This window comes from Lonchura striata, chromosome 35 (genome assembly GCF_050655825.1).
Source record: "Lonchura striata isolate lonStrDom1 chromosome 35, ASM5065582v1, whole genome shotgun sequence".
NCBI classification, from domain to species: Eukaryota; Metazoa; Chordata; class Aves; order Passeriformes; family Estrildidae; genus Lonchura; species Lonchura striata.
Window position 1 is genome coordinate 9,725,315 of NC_140737.1, and position 17,280 is coordinate 9,742,594.

General features: G+C 50.5%; 1 protein-coding gene across 1 annotated transcript in view; it reads left to right on the forward strand.

Annotated features, from left to right (window-relative positions):
- LOC144246558 (uncharacterized) overlaps window positions 1-17,280 on the forward strand; it is a 215,167-nt gene that overhangs the window by 77,812 nt on the left and 120,075 nt on the right. The gene's annotated exons all lie outside the window — the stretch shown is intronic.

Sequence of the window (17,280 nt, forward strand, 5' to 3'; positions counted from 1 at the left end):
CTGCAACTGTTTTTGTGTCCCTGAAATCTGTTTATCACATTCTGTTTCACATGATAAGCACAGCTACCCAAGCATAAAGCTGGCAAGCAATGAGTTAATAGATCCTGGATATCTTATCTAAGATCCAGCTACTGTTAACTATGAACAAAGCCCATTTATCTACTTCCGATAAGTCAGCAACATCTAATTTAACTATCATCTTAACTTTCCTAAAATTCTTAATTCTTCAAAATTAATGTCTCACCAGGATTGGGGACAGGGAATGGGAATGGGGACAGGGAATGGGAATGGGGACAGGGAATGGGGAATGGGAATGGAGACAGGGACTGGGAGTGGTGACAGAGACAGGGAATGGGGACAGGGACCAGGAATGGGGACAGGGACCAGGAATGGGGACAGGGACAGGGACAGGGAATACGGTACAAGGATCAAGAATGGGGTCCGGATTGGGATGGGAGCAGGATGGGAACGGGACAGGGGGGACACGGGAACAGGCAGGGGCAAGTGGAGTATGGAAGGGGAGTAAGGAATGGGGCAGCCGCTGCAGGGGATGAGGTGTTGGGATGGGGGCACATGGGGACAGTTCCAGGGCAGGGGATCCTTGACCAGCTGCCCAGAACCTCCACCAGGGTCTCCCAGGGCTACTGGAGCTGCTCAGCCTGGGGTGCCCAAAGCCCTGAGCAACTCCCAGGTCTATCCCAGGAACCCTCAAGTCCATCAAAACCAGCATCCCCCACATCCCCTGCAAACCCCCCCATGTCCCCATCCTTTTCTTAGCTCAACATCTTTATTTTTACCTGCTTTTAAGAGTCTTGAAAGGGCAAAGAGAAATGAAAAGAAAATCCAGGCCACAGGGAGTCAGGTGAATGTGAAGCTGCCCCAGCCATGTGTCTTCCCAACATGGATCAGCAGCACCACAGGTCACCAGGGCTCTGCCCACTGGGGCTCACTGGGGATCATCCAGCACGGATCCTCCCGTGGGGGATGGAGCTGGAGCAGCGCACAGAGCTCTTCCCACACTGGGGCACTCGCAGGGCTGCCCTTCGTGGTGCCTCTGCTGGTTTGGGGTCAAGGCTGAGCCGTGTTATGAGCTCTTCCCACACCTGGGACACTCGTAGAGCCTGGGACATCACCAGGAGTGGGGCTGGGATGTGCCCTGTTGCCTGGGACATCACCAGGAGCGGGGCTGGGATGTGCCCTGGTGCCTGGGACATCACCAGGAGCGGGGCTGGGATGTGCTCTGGTGCCTGGGACATCACCAGGAGTGGGGCTGGGATGTGCTCTGGTGCCTGGGACATCACCAGGAGCGGGGCTGGGATGTGCTCTGGTGCCTGGGACATCACCAGGAGCGGGGCTGGCTCTGATGCTCTCCAGTGCCTGGGACATGACAAGGGGCGGTGCTGGCTGGGGTTTGTTTGGTGCCTGTGCAATCCCAAGGGCAGTGTCACAGCAGGGCAGCTCTCAGTGTCCCCAGCAGGTCACAGTGTCCAGGGCAGCCCGTGCCAGTGGTCACTGCGCACACAGGGCAGGCTGGGCTGGACAGGGGACAGGGCAGAAACGCTGCCCCGGGACTGGGGTCTCCCCCTGCCTCTGGGGCCCAGCCCCTGCTGGGAGCGCCTTGGGCAGGGCACGGGGCTGCTGCTGGGCCAGGGGACAGGCCGCGCCCCCTGTCCCCTGCTGCTGGGCCAGGGGGACAGGCCGTGCCCCCTGTCCCCTGCTGCTGGGCCAGGGGTGCTATGGACAAATTTAATTGGGGAGGCTAATTATAGATAAATCAATTAACAAGAATTTATTAAGCAAGCGGTATTAAGCAAAAGAACAGCACTGGGCAGCCGGGGAGCCTCTGCTCTGACACGGCGCACCTTCCCCCTTTTACCTTTTTGTTTTTATAGTCCCTTTTTTTTCCCGGTTGACATATTTTCTCTCTATGCACTCTGTGCCAGTGCAATTGGTTGCTTGGGGGACTTTTTTTCTGCCCTTGGTGGTCATAGGAATGAAGGCTCCTCATCTTCCTTGCAGATTGTCCTTGGCCTAAAAGTTAACTTGTATATAATTAGTTACACAGTCTTCTATGCTAGTTGCATTCCCTACTCAGTTCAGATTCTTATCTCCTATATCGCTCGTTTTGATGAGCAAAGACCTTTTTATTTATTACCATCCCCCCTTTTTCTCTTTACCAATTTGTTCATTAAAACGCTTTAACTCTTGGTAGCTTAAGACCAGGGTTTCATCTACTTCTAAGTCCCTGGGCAATGTTTCCTACCTATCTCTAATAAGCATTGGATGAGCTGCCTCTAGTCTTCCTTTTACAATGTCTATGATTTTATTAACAATGTAAGGTCTGAAAGTTAAATTTAGTAACAACAATATTACAGGACCAGCAATCCCCCTTATACAGAATTTCTCCTTGAATGCCATACCCCGGAGTTTTGCACCCCTCAGGGTACCATGAGACCTTTAAACATTTACCTGGATGGGTGACAGCCAAGGCGGTTGCTATGGTTTCACAGCCCCAATACCCACACAGATATTCCCCAGGATAATGACAATATCCCCTCCCAGGATTGGAACTAGGACACCAATAGGTAGCCTGGAGTTCAGGTTTACTCCATCCCCACATAGAGTTTATCAAGTCTTTGTTCGTAACAAAAAAATGGGAGCTACAGTGGTGGCATTATGCTTAACAACTTTCCCTTGGTCTGTTTTGGTCAGAGTCCAATTAAATGGCTGGTGTGCATAGTCCCCTTGTACAGGCCAGGTACAACATATAACTAATATGCACAGAATTTGCAAGCAAGGATGGAGTCCAAACCGCCCCAGGGTTTGATTATCATTATCTCCCCATTCTCAGTGTTTGTTTTGACATGTTATTGCCGGGCTCACCTTTACCCTTGGGAGATCAGTATCCTTGAGGCAGTTCTTGAAATACTTTGAATTGTCCCAGTCTGAGGGCTCTTTCCTCCACCGCTTCTCATCCCTCTGCCTCGCTCGCCGACTCGGTTGCTCCAAGCCGCGAGGCGCACCATCTTCTCGGAGCAAGGATATTCTTCAGGAGGACCCTTACTCTGTTTTTGTTGCCTCTTTTTGAATGATTCCCAGCTTTTATCCTTCACTTGTGATGAGTCACACTGAATCCCAGGTAAAGTTTTCCAGCAATTCCCTTTTATAATTTGAACAATTAGGGGAATTGGTTCATTGGAGTGGAAACAACAATTTTCAGGTCTGGCCTCCTTAGTAAACACTTCCCACCACTCTTGGGATTCCCTTGGTAGGGTCCCGTTCTCTTCTCCAATCCTTAGGACAGACTCTGTCAGTTCTCTTTCTAACTGATAACACCTTTACAAATACCCCTAGGAGGAGTGCCTCTGTAACTATGGACCCATCACCGTTCCTGGCAAATTTTATAAATAGAGCATACAAAAGGGTAACAATAACAATCCTTATTTGTACAATATACTCTAAAATCATTAGTTATGGGATATCCATAGTCCAATATTTCACTATACCAGCTGGTTCATACAATTCTTACTGAGTCCATTCAGTCCATTTAAATGTGACCTTAAGGTCCCCGGGCTGGCTGGTTATTCTCCAGGGCTCTTCGGCAGCAGCAGGAATCGCTCCCTTTATTCGGCTCGCATGGGTCCACCCCTTCTCGGCGGTTCTGACTGCAGTTTCTGGAGTGAGTAAAACAACATAGGGGGCTTCCCAGTTTGGGGTTAGTGAGGTTTCTTTCTAGGTTTCTTATTAACACCTTATCACCTGGATTTATATTGTGGATTGCTAGGTCTAAAGGAGGTTGTTGCACTAGTAACTCAGCTCTTCTAAGCCCTTCCCGAGCCTTCATAAGTTGCATGACATATTGGTTAATTTGTTGATTACTTATTTCAGGGTGATCTATAGGAGAATCGATGTCATAAGGCATCCCATAAAGCATTTCAAATGGAGAAATTCCAATATCAGTTCTGGGCTGAGTTCTTATATTTAACAAGGCTAAAGGTAAACATTTTACCCAAGATAACTGTGTTTTATACATCAATTTAGTTAGTTGTTTCTTAATTTTCCCATTTACCCTTTTCACTTTACCTGAGCTTTGTGGATGTCAGGGAGTATGATACTGCCACTTTGTTCCTAGAGTTGTAACTACTTCTTTAATTATTTTGGAGGCAAAGTGTGGCCCTCTGTCTGAGTCTATTACTTCTGCTAGTCTGTAGCAAGGGATTATCTCTTCTAATAGTATTTTTACTACTGTTTGTGTAGTTGCCCTGGAGGTAGGGAATGCCTCTACAAAGTGAGTCAAGTGATCTATTATCACCAATAAGTGTTTATACCTTCCTACTTTAGGCAAATCAATAAAATTGATTTGAATGTGGGAAAATGGTCTATGTGCCAATTCCCGTCTCCCCCATTTCCCACACCACTCAGGATTTCTCACACCTGGGTCTACTCCTGGGTCAGGGGTCTCTTCAGCCCCTCTAGAAATCTCAACCCTCATTCTAGAGAGACTGCAGACTGTGTAGAGAAAGCTTACCAGGTTAAACACCAGGAAGATGGTCTCTTTAACAGTCAGGGGAAACGGAACATTCTCTAATAGGGAGCTAAGAGATTCAGAGAAGAAGGAAAGCAAAGGCTGAGAAGCCTCATCCCCTGCTTCCCCTCTAACAAACTGGCTGCACAAGCAGGACCATGAGGCATGCATTCCTGGAACAGACTTCAGCACCTTCATGAACCCCCTGGATGCCATCACACCCTAGCACAGCCTGATGGATATTCTGGTCAGTGCCCTTCTACTGCAAAAACTACGTATTAGGGACAATACTGGAGCTATTCCTGGATAAAAAAATAAACATAGGGACCATAGAGGGATTAAGATCTCAAAAAAAACCCTAGGGACCAGGAACACATACAGGCCTCCACTCTAAAAGACACTATGAATTCAAACAACAAAGCCAGTAACTGCTCCATACTAATACAAAGTAATTGGAACCAAAATATGATTAGAACGTTTTTGTTTTTTTTTTTCATTCTCTCCAGCCACGAGATGGGCAGCAAAATATTTGTCCTAGTTTGGGGCAAATTTGGGAGAAAAACCTCTGGAAGGAGCCCCCAGAAAACAAACCCCCATGGCCCCTCCCCACCCACCTGATTCGGGAAGAATTTTTTCTGAGAGAAGTGGAAAATAACCTGTTTATTTAACAAACAAAACCCTTCCCAGCACTAAAAAAATTAACAACACCAGGTGACAACAGAATTCTTTCACCACTCTGCAGAGATGACAAATCCAGAAAGTCTCTCCTGGGAGTGGTCGCCCAGGTCTGGGCGCTGGGGATTGCTCTGGGCACTGGGGATGGCTGCTGCAGATCACAGAGCGCAGGCTCCCGGTGCTCCTCGGTGTTTAGAGGGTCCCAGTCCAGAGCAGGTTGGAGTGACATGGAAAGGGAAAGGGAAAGGGAAAGGGAAAGGGAAAGGGAAAGGGAAAGGGAAAGGGAAAGGGAAAGGGAAAGGGAAAGGGAAAGGGAAAGGGAAAGGGAAAGGGAAAGGGAAAGGGAAAGGGAAAGGGAAAGGGAAAAGAAACAGTCCAGGGAAAGAATTTGACTGCTTAGCTAAACTAATTTAAAAAGCAAAGGCAAAAGCAAAAGCAAGCAAAAAAGCAAAGCAAAGCAAGCAAAAGACAGCAAGCAAAGCAAAGCAAGCCAGCCAGCACTGGCCTCTTCTAGACAGCAGACCATGGGGGCAGGTGAGCCGGCCGATAACAAGGCAAAACAAACCTTCACTTTCTGAGTCAGTTCTGAGAGCACAGAACGGAATATCAAACATAAACAGAACACACGATTGGAGATACAAACACCATAATGTCACCCTTGGACATTCCACCCCTTACCTCCATATCTTCAACATCATGTAAAAACTCCATCAAGTAAAAACTTCCATCTTTCACTTACTCATACATATTTCCTTCTATTTCACTTGCTCAAACCTTTGACACTTACACATTTCCTTCTGTCTCATGTCTGTGTGTTTTCATGTACAGACACTGGCAGCAACATCCAGCAAACAGTGATATTTGCACAAGTTTCACCCCACAATCAGATCCCCATGACGTACACATTGTGTTGTTCCATCTCTCTGCATTATCCACCATGTACAACCTGGTCCCTGAGCAAAGACAATCCCACAAATGGGTTTTTCTTACTTGAGGCAGAATTGATCCACACTGATTTCCCTAACAAACCTCTGACATGTGCCACTGGGACTTTATCTCCATCTACTATATTCAGGGGCTCAGACTGGGCAGGACCTGCTCGATTGGTGGAACCTTGGCTGTTAACTAACCAGGTGGCCTTTGCTAAATGCTGCTCCCAATTTTTGAAAGAACCCCCACCCAATGCTTTTAAGGTGATTTTTAACAGTCCATTGTACCTCTCCACTTTGCCTGCAGCTGGTGCATGGTTTGGGATGTGGTACACCCACTCAATGCCATGTTCCCTAGCCCAGGTGTTGATAAGGCTGTTCTTGAAATGAGTCCCATTTTCTGACTCAATCCTCTCAGGGGTACCATGCCTCCAAAGGACCTGCTTTTCAAGGCCCAGGATGGTGTTACGGGCTGTAGCATGAGACACAGGGTAGGCTTCCAACCTTCCAGTGGTGGCTTCTACCATGGTGAGCACGTAGCGCTTGCCTTGGCGTGTCTGGGGCAGTGTGATGTGGTCAATCTGCCAGGCCTCCCCATACTTGTACTTGGACCACCGCCTACCATACCACAGAGGATTCACCCGCTTGGCCTGTTTGATGGCAGCACACGTCTCACAGTCATGGATCACCTGAGAAATACTGTCCATGGTTAAAGCCACCCCTCGGTCTCGTGCCCACTTGTAGGTGGCATTTCTGCCCTGATGGCCTGAGGTATCATGGGCCCATCGAGCCAGGAACAGCTCCCCCTTATGGTGCCAATCTAAGTCTATCTTTGACACCTCTATTTTTGCTGCCTGATCTACCTGCTCATTGTTTTGGTGCTCCTCATTAGCCCGACTTTTGGGGACATGGGCATCTACATGATGGACTTTCACCGTTAGTTTCTCCACCCGAGAGGCAATGTCTTTCCATATATAAGCAGCCCAGATTGGCTTTCCTCTACGTTGCCAGTTCGCCTTCCTCCACCTTCCCAGCCAGCCCCACAGAGCATTGGCTACCATCCACGAATCAGTATAAAGGTAGAGCTTTGGCCACTTCTCCCTTTCAGCAATGTCCAGAGCCAGCTGAACGGCCTTGAGCTCAGCAAGTTGGCTCGATCCACCTTCTCCTTCAGTAGCTTGTGCAACTTGTCGTGTGGTGCTCCATATGGCTGCTTTCCACTTCCGGTTCATCCCTAAGATGCGACAGGAACCGTCAGTCAAAAGAGTGTAGCGTATTTCCTCTGCTGATAGTTGGTTGTATGGTGGAGCTTCTTCAGCCCGTGTCACTTCTCCCTGCTCTTTTTTGTTAGTGAGGCCAAAGTTTTCACTTTCCGTCCAGTCTGTAATTATCTCCAAAATCCCAGGGTGATTCGGGTTTCCAATATGGCATGGTGTGTGATGAGAGCAATCCACTCGCTCCATGTGGTGTCAGTGGCATGGTGGGTGGAGAGAACCTTTGCTTTGAACATCCACCCCAGCACTGGCAGTCAGGGTGCCAGGAGGAGTTGTGCTTCTGTGCCAATCACCTCCGAGGCAGCTTGAACTCCTTCATAGGAAGCCAATATTCCCTTCTCTGTTGGGATGTAGCTGGCTTCAGACCATCTGTAACTTTGGATCCAGAATCCCAGTGGTCGGCCTCGAATCTGCCCAGGCACCTTCTGCCAAAGGCTCCAGGACAGACCATTGTTCCCAGCTGCAGAGTAGAGCACATTCCTCAACTCTGGTCCTGTCCTGACTGGGCCAAGGGCCACAGCATGAGTGATCTTCTGCTTGATCTGGGTGAAGGCTTGTTGCTGCTCAAGGCCCCAGTGGAAATAGTTCTTCTTGCGGGTACCCAGGTAGAGAGAGCTCACAGTCTATCTATACTTGGGAATGTGCATTCTCCAAAAACAGTGACGCCTAGGAAAGCTTGTGTTTCCTTTTTGCTGGTTGGTGGGGACATAGCTGTGATCTTGTTGATGACCTCAGTGGGAATCTGGTGCCATCCGTCATGCCATTTCAGTCCCAGGAACTGGATCTCTTCAGCAGGTCCATTGACTTTGCTTTTCTTGATGGCGAAGCTTCTAGTAGTATCTGGATGATCCTCTCACCTCTCTCAAACACTTCCATTGCTGTGTTCCCCCACACAATGATGCCATTGATGTACTGCAGGTGTTCTGGAGCCTCACCCTTTTCCAGTGCAGCCTGGATCAGTCCATGGCAGATGGTGGGGCTGTGCTTCCACACCTGGGGCAGTCGGTTCCAGGAGTACTGCACGCCCATCCAGGTGAAAGCGAACTGAGGCCTGCATTCTGCTGCCAGAGGAATGGAGAAAAACGTGTTAGCAATGTCAATAGTGGCACACCACTTTGCTGCCTTGGACTCCAGCTCGTACTGGAGTTCCAGCATGTCCAGCACAGCAGCGCTCAGCGGTGGAGTCACTTCATTCAAGCCACAATAGTCCACAGTCAATCTCCATTCTCCTTCAGACATGTGCACAGGCCAGATGGGGCTGTGGAAGGGTGATTGGGCCTTACTGACCACCCCTTGGCTCTCCAGCTCATGGATCATTCTGTGGATGGGGATCACGGCATCCCGATCCGTTCAATACTGCCGGTTGTGCACTGTTGAGGTGGCAATTGGTACTTGTTGCTCTTCCATCCTCAGGAGTCCTACTGCAGATGGTTTTTCTGATAGTCCAGGCAAGGTGTTCAACTGCTTAATGTCCTCTGCCTCTGCAGCAGCTATGCCAAAAACCCGCCTGAGTCCCTTTGGGTCTCTGTAACATCCGTTCTGGAGGAAGTCTATGCCCAGAACACACGGGGCCTCTGGGCCGGTCACAATGGATGTTTCTGCCGCTCCTTCCCAGCCAGGCTCACCTCGGCTCCCAACAGGGTCAATTGCTGCGGTCCCCCCGTCACCCCAGCAATGGAAACAGGTTCTGCCCCCACATGTCCTGATGGCATTGGGGTACACTGTGCACCAGTATCAGCTAAGGCTTCATATTTCTGTGGCACTGATGTGCCAGGACATTGGATCCACACTGACCAAAAGATCCGGTTTTCCTGTGCCTCTCCCTGGCTTGAGGCAGGGCCCCTCTAGCCCTGGTTGTTATTTCTTTCCTAGGTATACATGGCAGAGGTACTTTAAAGGGATCTGACAAATCACACCTGGCAGCTCGGTCATGGGAGTTTGAGGCTGCCTTCACTTCACTGGAATTCCCTCGGTCAGTGCTTCCCTCCTTGAGCTGACACACCCACGCTGCCAGGACAGAAATGGGTTTCCCATCCCACCTTCCCATGTCTTCCCCATGGTCGCACAGAAAGAACTCCAGGCCAGCCCGTGGGGCGTACCCTCTCTCTCTGGCTGGGGAATGTTGGGCTCTGACTTTGGGGCCTGTGACTCACACTGGGGCAATGTGGGAACTGTTCCTCCTCACCTCCACCCTCATCTCCCTCATCTCCTCTTTGAGTTCCTTGCCCACAGCAGAGCCATGAGCCTGCACTGGGCCATGGATCATACTCTCACAATTTCTCAGCTGTTGGCAGCAGAGCCCACTGTCTCTCGGCTGTTATCGGCATTAATCGTGGCAATGAAGGTGGTGTACTGAGATGGCCCCAGCCTTGCCAGACTCCACAGCATTTGCCCTGTGCCCCTGACCTTGTCGGGGTCATTATCATGCTGTCCATCCCTCCCAAAGAGTACCTCCAATGCTGCCACTTCCCTCAGCTGTTGGATCCCTTCCTCAAGGGTTTCCCAGCACGTTCTGTGCTGGTGCTCCTGCATTCTCTCCCTGTGGACAAACCTCTCTCTGACACTCATTAAAATCTGCTCCCAGAGGGAAAGGGACCCTGGCTCCCTTACAAAAATCTGATTCATACCTGAGCTTTGGGTTAAGGGTCCCAAATTCCTTGCCTCACCACCATCCAGCTGGACACCTGTACCCATGAGGTCTCAGACTTGAAGCAGTCAGGTTGTATAAGCCTCACGTATCCGTCGTTCAATGTCCTTGTGCAGGTTACAGAGACTTTTGTACGTCAGGGACTCGGTGATGATCACAACCTCTGGCTCCCCTGTGGGTTGTGAGGGCCTTCCCTTATCTGGGTGCTCTGATTCCATCTTAGACCTCCTTGTTTCTACAGGGGCGACTGCTGCTGGCTGTGGCTGCCTTTGTGGCTCAGCTGGAACCTGGACAGTTGTAACATCTGTGGGTTCCACTGCTGCCCCATCAGACTCTCCTTTTTCGAGGCAGGGGGAGGGCTTCTCACCAGGTGGGGAATGCACTCCTTCAGCATCTCCTGCATCTCCCTCACCAGACCCCACCCAGTCTGGGTGGTTCATATCTGGGGTGGCTGTGGGGCAGGGTCAGGCTCTGGGGCAGCAGCATCCCTGGTCTCTGGGGCCGTGTCAGGTTCTGGGCTGGGTGTCAGGGTGGTTATCCAGGTTAATCTTCCCTTGTCTCTCAGTGCCAAATAGAACAGGGCTAACAGCAACACAGCCCCTGTATGATATCATTGGTATTTGGAGTGGATCTGAGCCCTTCACAAACTGGTGGGGCAGCCCCAAAGAGATGGTTAAAGGCTTGGGAGAAAATTTCCCCCGGTGTCATTTCCTCACAGTAGGTGCCACTATTAAAGTAACCCCAAAAGCACACAGTCAGTGTGTGATAGCTGTGAATCCATGTGCCTGCTTCCCAGAGGAAGTTAAAGATCCATGAATTCTTCCCCTTATTCACCCATAAAACAAACCGAAGAACAGCCACAGCAGCCTTGGCTGTAGGAGCCGTGTTTAGATCAGGGCCTGCAAATGGAGAAATGCAGCCACGGTTCCGTGTCACCCAAACCAGGGCAGGCTGGAGCACAGGGTGCCGCTGAACGAGGTTTCTGTAGCAGCACACAAAAATTGGATTACTCAAGAACTGTTATTCCCTTTTTTGTTCCTGTGCCCTCGAGCCGCATGTTGGGTGCCAAAATCTGTCTTGGTTTGCAAAGACAGGAGTCTGCTAAGGAAGGCAGGAGCCTCCCTGAAATGGGGAAAAAAATAAATCTAGACCCCCTCCCTGTAAATTGCTATAAATTTGAAGTTAAGGGCGACTCTCAGGCAAAAATATGGGAGCAGGAATAACAGTTCTTTATTAGGGAAGAAAATAAAAAGATAAAATAAACAATGCAGTGAACCAACCTCTAACAGACAGCAACTGAATACATCTTGCCTTGCAATCTAGGACAACAACTTATTCAGCATGAATCACATCCATTTACCACATGCCCCTTACCCACAGATATTGCCCACCTGGGACTGACATCCCAAAACAGTTTTTAAAAATTGTGCATTTTTCTTCATAATTAAAATTAAGTGAATTTTTAATTAAATTAATTAAACTAATTGATTTTTGATAATAATAATTAAAATTTTATTTTGCTTATGCATATAAATATTATTCTATATTTTAACATTTCATCTTAATGCTTCTATAAAAAAAATCTCTGTATGTTTTTTGCAACCAAAAACATATTGGTCATTGGTTCTAAGTAACACAATTCCCTTCATTAATTCATTGACCACTATTGGCTATTGATTTTGCCCTTTTTATTCTAATTTCCTTTATTTTTATTATCTTTGTCATAATTTTTTATCATTTTCACAGACAGGGTAAAAGCGGCCACTTTGGGGCCCACGGAGACATTTCTGGGCACATTTGGGGCAGTTTTGTGTCTGGGGAGGGAATTCAGAGAGAACTTGAGGGTCTGGGGGACCCCTGGGGGAGCCGGGCGGGCGCTTGGAGGGGCACTCAGGGATCCTGAGGGGCAGTTCGGGGTCCGGGGGAGCACTCGGGGGTCCGGGCCCTGGAGGTCAGCGAGGGGAATTTGGGGCCCTTCGGGGTCCGGGGAACACTCGGGGGAGCTTGGGGAGATTTAACCGGGTTCCTCAGGGCGCAGGGCGCGGCAGGAATTTTAGGCGCGGAACTGTGTTCGGAGGGGCTCTGGGGCCGCGGGGGATGAGAGGAGAGGAGAGGAATTCCCAGAAGTGGCTGTACCGGGCACCTGTGGGGCTGGGAGCACTCAGGGGATCCGAGGACGCTTTTGGGGGGTCCCGAATGGGCGCTGAGGGGCACTTGGGGGTCCCGGAGGGTCTGGGGGGCACTTACGGGAGAGATGGGGGCGGTACCGGGGTTCTGTGGAGCGCGGGGCATGACGGGCGTTGTAGTCCCGGCCCCAATGGGGCTCTATTGGGCTGCGGTGCATCATGGGAGGTGTAGGCAAAAGAAAAGATGGCGCTGACTCCAGGCACCGCCCCCAAAGCCATGATCCCTGGCGCTGATTGGATGGAGGCAGTGATGATGGGCGGGAGCCTCAGCCAATGGGAGGCGGCAGGGTCGGGAGCAGCTCATTCAACCCCTCCAGTCCCTCCCAGTACATCCCAGTCCCTCCCGATACACCTGAGTTCATTCCCTGGCCCTCCCAGTTCCTCCCAATGTCATCCACAATATGCCCCAGTGTTGCCCAGTCTTCCCCACAATGTCCCTACTTTATCCCAGTATCCCCCAGTTTCACTCACAGTTTCACTCCCAGTATGTCACACTGTGTCCGAGTTTACCCCCACAGTCCATCCCGGTCCACCCAGATTCCCCCTCAGCATTCCTCATGTTCCCAGGCTGTCCCAGTCCTCCCCAGCATCACTCCCAGTATGTCCCAGTGTCTCCCACAGCATTCCCAGTGTTCCCCAGTATGTCCCAGTCCTCCCCAGTGTTTCCAAGGACAGTTTAATTTCTCAGGGCTGCCGTGGCAGCCAAACCCAGCAGTGGGGTCAGTGCAGTGCCCATGGCCACAGCCCCTTGCAGTGCCCAGTGCAGCTGGGGCTGATGATCCACCCTCACAGCTGGCCCAGGGCCAGTCTGGAGTGGTTTTGGTGGCACCTTGGGCTGGCACACACCTGAGGAGGGTGTCTGTTTTCATGGGAAACTCAGGAGTTTTAGATTGCTTCAAACATAGAAAAAAGGAAAGCCCCTCTTAGGCTGGGTGCAGCCAGCTCTGCAGGCACAGCAGGTCCCAGGTGAGTGAGGACAGACAGGATGGGCTGGGGCAATGTGGAGCAAGGTTGTCCACGCTGGGCCAGAGCTCAGGGCACAGCTTCTCTGAGCAGGCCAGAGCTCCTGTGGGGAGACCCTGGCTCAATATCAATCACAGAATGCTGCAATCGCCTCTGATCTAAAGAGAAATGTAATAAAATACACCCTTTAAAACGGGAATGTGTACTTCTTACAAGCACTTTGAAATCTTTCTCCACAACTGGAATAGGAAAACTTTAATGACCCTCTCAGGGCTTTGGTGTTGTTTACATCAGACTCACTCCCTGAGCATGTCTTCAAAAAACTTCTCAAGAACTCAAAGTTAAATTAAAACTCCAAAGTTTCTTGAAGTTTTAATGGGTCCCACTGAGGGACAGGACTGAGAAAGTGTCCCCAGGTTCCAGTCAGAGCAGAACACTGGAGGCAGAGATGACAGCTGGGGACAAGCAAGGGAAAGGTGTCTCTGGTGCTGAGCAAACCTGGATGTGTTTCAGGAATGCAAAGGGCACAGGCCTGAGCCCCAGCCCCTGGCAAGGCAGATCCTGTCCCTCCCTCATTGCTCAGGGCTCTTCCCGGGATGGGCACTGGCATGTGGGGATGTGCAGTGCCAAGGGCAGGACCATGGGGCGGCCCCTGCCAGGCTGCTGAGCAGGGACAAGGAGGCACTGAGGCCGCAGGGCTGCAAGGGTCACTTGTCCCCTCGTGGCCTCAGGCCCAGGGCCAGCAGCCATGGCCAAAGGGCTGCACAGGTTGGCTCTGTCAGGGCCTTGCAGCTGCTGCACATCCCTGAGCCCTCTGCAGCCCAGGCTGTCCCACGGTGTCCCTGCTCTGCGCCTCTGTCCCTGCAGGCTGTCGTCACCCCCGGCTGCCCCACCTCGCTGGCCCTTCCTTTGCTGGCAGCTCTGCCTCCTGCTGCCCCTGCCTGGCCACACAAAGCCTTGGCCTTGATACCAAAAGGGTTAATTCCATTTTTACCTTGCCTGGGAGCTTTTAACACAGGAACAAGGCGTGCAGGAGCTGCTTTTCCAGCAAGGACAGTTGGAAGTGTAGAAGACATCTGGCTCAAGAATGCAGTGATAGAAAAAGCAAGGACTGAACCTGGGAACTTGGGGTGGGTTTTATGGAAATGGGTAAATTGTAATACACATTTAGTGACTGTGTATAAGCAGCACACTGGTAGAGTTACATGTCCACATGAGGTTAGGAGTTATCCCTCACTAGACCCAAGGCCTGAATAAATGATCCCCTCTTAAATAGCAAATTAGTGTTAAGGAGTTTTGTTCTGATATTTCAGGGATTTGGTGGCCATGGGGCCTCACAGAACCCAGGAGTCAGCTGTGACTCTGTGCAAACTCATGGAACGAAGGGTCCATGGTGACACAGCGGAACCCCATGGAACCAAAATCCATTTTGGCACACTGGGGCCACATTGAACCAATGGTCCATTGTGACACCACGGATCCAAGGAGACCATTGTGACCCTGAGAAACCTCTTGGAACCAAGTGGCCATTCTGACACAGCAAGGCCTGGTGGAACCACAGGTCCATTGTGACACTGCAAGGTCACACGGAACCAAGGTGGCCATGGAACCAAGGTTCTGCCATAGAACCTAATGGAACAAAGGGACCATGGTGACACTGTGGAACCAGGGAGACTGTTTTTGGCAGTAGGAAAGCTCATGGAACCCCAAGTCCATTGTGACACAGCGTGGCCTCGTGGAACCAAGGGACCATTGTTAAACTGTGTGGCCTCATGGAACCATGAGCCATTGTGACACAGCGTGGCACCTCATGGAGCCAAGAGTCCATTGTGACACTGTGGGGCCCTGTGGCACCAAGGGGACCACAGTGACTTTGTGGGGCCTCATGGAACAATGGAGACTGTTCTGACACTTTGGGACCCACTGGAACCAGGGGTCCATTAGAGCATGTCAGGGCCTCATGGAATCAAGGGGACTGCAGTGAACACTGTGGGTCTCCGTGGGATGAAGGGTCAAATGGAACCATTGTGTCACCATGGTGTCACTCTGGGGCATCCTGGAACCAAAGGTCCATTGTGACCCAGCAGGGCCTCATGGGACCATGGAGACCATTTCTACATTTTGAGGCCTTGTGAAACCAAAGGGCGTCTGTGGCACTTCAGAGCCTCGTGGGGCCAAGGGGACCATCGTGACACTGTGGGGCTCAGTGAAACCAATGGTCTGTTGTCACACTGCCAGGCCTTAGGTGTGGGTTCTCTGCTTGTTTTTTCTACCTGTGTCCTGGTCAGGATTGAAGATGCTTGAGACAATAGTTCGTGTTCAGACTCAGGTGCCTGTTGTTTCTCATCAGTGTTGCGGCCTCACAACTGTGAGTTCTGCAGGCTTTCATTAGCAAGTCACAAAATGGCCAAATATCTCTTGTTACAAGGTCTTTGGAAACTATCCAACCAAGGAATGACACCTAAATTATTTTCCCTTTTAACCCAATAACAGATCCCTTCAAAGCCTGTGGACTTTTCTGTCCAATCACAAAATATCACCCAAACCCATGAAGGAGAAGGTAAGAAGAAGGTAAATAAGAAGAACAGTCTGTCTCCACCCTAAAACCTCCATATTGCTTCATATTTATGACTATATTCTAAACCCCCAAACGCTAAGTTTTCCACCCTGTGGTAGTATACACGTCTAACCAACTACGCACCCATAACCCCAATGCTATTAATAAATTTTGGAAGCCTTCTCCACAGCCTCAGGTCAAATGCAGTGTTCCCTTGCAAGTCTGTGCCTTTCAGCACAGCCAGTTTAACATTCTCAGCATCCAGGGCTCCAACACTCATGGAATCAGGGACACTCTTGTGACACTAAAGGCCTCACTGAGCCATTGTGACACCACAAGGCCTCATTGAACCGAGGGGCCGTTGTGACACTATGGAGTGTTGGCAGGCCAAGGGGCAGCTGTCACACTGAGTGGCACCATGGAACCAAGGAGCTGCAGGGCCCATGGAACTAAGGATTCATGGAACAGTGTGGGACCCCACGGAACCAAAGGTCCATTGTGACATTGTGGGTCCCATTGGAATCCTGGAGGCCATTCTGACACTTTGAGGCCTCATTGAATCAAGGGGCTCTGCAGGGCCCCATGGAGCCAAGGAGACCCTTCTGACACTGTGAGTGCCCATGGAACCAAGGGTCCATTGTGACCCTGTGGCACCAAGGAGACCCCTGTGACCCTGCAAGGCCTCATGGAAGCAACGGACCATTGTGACACCATGGAGCCCCATGGAAACAAGAGGCCAGCGTGACACATCTGGGCCTCATGGAACCAAGGATCCAATATGACACCACCAGTGTGACACTGCAGGGCCCCATGGATCCAAGGGAACAGGTCACAGGTCTGGTTTGCTTGGCCTGACTGGTCCAACTGCCCTTGGTATGTTGAGGGTTTCTTCTCATGTACCCCTGAAACAGAGCCCTGGGGCTCTGGGCTTTCCTTCCAATGGAAAAGAACTGCCCTTCTCAATCAAGCATCCATGGCCAAAATGGGATTCTCCCCTCAAAATTCCCAGTATCCAGGGATTGCCCCTAAACAAAAGCTGCCATTACCAACAAGTGTGTTTGACCTTGTCTTCTTGAGAGCTGGCTCTCACCTGCCTTCAAACATTGAGGCTCTGTGCTTTTCTTCCTGTAGAAAAGAACCGTCCCTCCTGCACAGGCAACCATGGCCAAAATTGATATTTTTCCTCCAAAATTCCCTATATGTAAGGTTTTCTCCCAGACATAAGCTTCCAGGACAGACTGCTCTGGCTTGCCTTGGCCTCTGGTGGTCTCCCTATTCTGCCCTGCAGCACTGGGGCTCTGCCATTTCCTTCCTATGAAAAACAGCCATCCTTCTTCATCCTTCATCCATCTCCTTCTTTCAGCCAGGTGTCCATGGCCGAAATTGGGATTCCACCTCCAGAAGCCCTATAGTCAAAGATTGCTCCTACACAAAAGCTGCCATTACAGACAGGTCTGGCTGGCCTTGGCCTCCTTAGCGGGGGCTCTCACCTGCCTTCCTGTGGTTTCCTTTCTGTGAGACCAT